The following is a 3,111-nucleotide window of genomic DNA, read 5'->3' as shown; positions in this document are numbered from 1 at the left end:
CAAAACCCCTTTTCACTAATAGCTCATCTAAGAAATCTAAATGCACACAGTCAAAAGCTTTTTCATAATCTAACTTGATCACCAGCCCCTGCTCATTTCCAGTGTGCACTGAGTGCAACACCTCATGGGCAGTCACTACACTTTCCAAGATAAATCTTCTCCCTATGTTGAGATCGATCATAGCGCCAATATGTGTGATTTTTCTTAATTTAGTACATATGTTCAGCTTAATTATGGCATGTTAACATGCTAATATCGCACGGTTATTGAATTAGGTAATGACATGGCTTAAATATGTGTTTTCTCAATGAATTTGTGTGAAAAAATTGTGTTAAAACTTTTTAAGGGAATACATTATAAGGGATCTGCTAGCCGAGCAAAAGACATTCCCCTAATTTGTTTTAGGAAAATGAGATCGGGAGAAGATTTTGAACGTTTAGGATAGGGGATCTAATAGAAATGCCCTTAGTACAGGGAACTCATTCCCCCTCCTTTCTTTCTCTCTTCTTCCTCGTCTCTCTATTCCTAGTCTTCTCCCAAGTTCCCTCGACCCCTCCTCTCTTCTCTTCCTCCGTTGGCTCTTCCAGATGGAGAAGGGGAGGGGAGGGGTTCGGACCCTTGTTTCCTATATAGATGCACTTTCGCATGCGTTCTTGGAGAGATTCGGCTATTGCTCGAGGCCATCCTTGCCTTGGTGCAACCTTTTTCTTCTTCTAGTTGATGGTTTTCTTTGGCTAGTTCCGACAATTCTAGCCAAAATAATCTCCCGACCTATCCAACATCTCTTCTTGGCATTTTCTCCCCTTTCAAGGTCGACGCCATCGATGATAGGTTTTGCCATAGTTGTCGTTGGATTTAGTCCCCCTCCCTTGTTTTCTTTCTTCTGCCAGCAATCCCCCTTTTGGGCGCCGAATTTGCTTACATATATCCGTTTCTGGGGACCTTGCGCTTCACTTCGGGTCTCAACCCCAAACACCATTATTTGGGTAGCGAGTATCCAACAACGAAACTGCTTCGCAGACGATGCATGACTGCACGTCACCTGCACGACGGAAGTGCTAGCCCTCTGATACACTTTGAAGATATGGATGGACGAACGGATATGCACTGTCGTGCACAAATCGTCTCCGCACCGTCGTGTGTATAGCAGCGCTGATCCAACAAACCAAGCCCTTCTCAGCACACATTTCCCATGTAAGGCAGCAACTAGCCCAGCCTAAAATAGAAGAGTTGATCAGAGCTTTGAATCCGGATGAGCTCGTTGAAGTCTTAGACAAGTCAGTCCGAGCTGAAATTGAGTCGTTCCAGGCTTTCGGCTAAAGGATAGCGATTAGCAACTGCTAGTTCAAACCGAGGAGCAACTTCAAATTTAGAAGCTCTGGTTCCAGCTCTATGGAAAATGAAGGAGCCGGGGCAATTGTAGAATCTACGTAGATGAAATGAAGAAGAATCTCATACTCATATAGGTAGTTCAAATGGATATCTAGCTCCATATAGAAATGTATTGTGCGATTGCACGGGAAAGAAGCGCGCACACACACGAGCACCAGCCATTAATTGCTCTGCATTGTCATGATAAGTTGTAGTTCGGCGAAGGCATGCATGGCAATGGCATGGCCACCCGCGAGGCCGCGACGCCTCGTGCAAGCTTGTTCCGGCTGATGGGCATGCCGCGGTGTACACAAGTTCTTGGTCGGTACACTGGAAAGTCTACCATGCCAGGAAGAAAAAAAGCATACATCTGTACGTCCACGTAGCCCTGTTCATGGCAGAGACGCTGAAATGAACCAACCACGTTGCTAGACCAACTAAATGCGATGCACACCAACAAATGTGTGTGCCCGCAAAAGGCCGTCACGCCGGTACGAAGCAACATACCCTGAAGCTCATGCGCGCACGGCAGCACCGGTAGTGGCGCGAGCAGACCGTGGCACGTCCATCGAGGGGGGGCGGCGACCGAGGGAAACAGAGACGAGGGGTCGCCGAGCATGGTCGAGCGCCGATGCTCACTTGCTGAGGCCGGTGCGTGTCGGAACGTGCTCGAGCCCGTCGCGTCGCGCGCTCCCAGCGGTCAAGCAGAGGAGCCCGCGTCCCCGCATGTGCAAGTCGGAGCGGGAGCACGCAACGCACAGTCAGTGACCAGGCTATGCCAAACCACGTACCCACCGTCTGACCGCTAGGGCCCACTCGGCATCTCGTCTCCGTGTTCATCTCGTCTGCCTCCCGCTGTTCGTGTTCGCTGCAGGTGTCAAATCCGCAACTTTTTTTTTCCTTTGAGAATCACGTGTAATTTTATCCAGACGCGACAAAGAGCGGAGCAAGAAAACCGTGAACATCCTCAAGCACAAAACAACACCCAGTGACTAAAGCGCGAAGCTTTCGCTCGATAGCTCGCCCACGTCAGGACGAGGTAACAAAGACGCCCAAGACAAGTCCGTACCACCGGATCTAGATCTGGGTGCCGCCATTGCCCCCGGAAGACAACAAGTTCAGGCTAGTCTGAACGTCCATTTTTCCGAAAACCGAAGGCAAACCAGGGGGCTTTACGGGCATCCGAACCGTTGCCACGTACACGATAGACACCGCAGACCAAACCAAAACCCTCATTCTGACCCTCGCTTGCCCTTTCCCACGCGAAGCAGCTGCAACGGACTCACGCCGGTCAACGGCGCCCGAGAGCGTCAGCACCGCATTCATGTTGGTCCAGAGTGGACACAACCTCATTGGAGCTGGCACTGAAGTGGCGCACCAGCCGAGAGCACCACCTGCGCCGCGTCCAGGTCTATGTGCCTTCTCTCCGCATGCAAACGACATCCATCCGCCTGCCAACATCAAACAAACACGATTGTCGAGAAACCTACTCCAACACCCACTCGCTCCCGTCCCGTACGTCTCCCTCCCGAGCCGCCCCCCGCGTGGGCGACCGGGAGGCCCCAGATCCCATCGCCGCCGAACCTCCCCCACTCCTCCTCCTCCCTCGCCGCCGCCCAAGGACGCGGCCAGGCGAAGCCTAGCCGTCGCCGGCGGCGGCGGGGACTCGGGCCCTCTCGCTCGGGTGGGGCTGGTGCGGGCCGCCGCCGCCGGGCCGGAGCGTGGCGGCGGGCCGGTCGC

This window comes from Triticum dicoccoides, chromosome 5A, assembly GCF_002162155.2.
Source record: "Triticum dicoccoides isolate Atlit2015 ecotype Zavitan chromosome 5A, WEW_v2.0, whole genome shotgun sequence".
Taxonomy (NCBI): Eukaryota; Viridiplantae; Streptophyta; class Magnoliopsida; order Poales; family Poaceae; genus Triticum; species Triticum dicoccoides.
Note: the sequence above shows the minus strand (reverse complement) of the source record.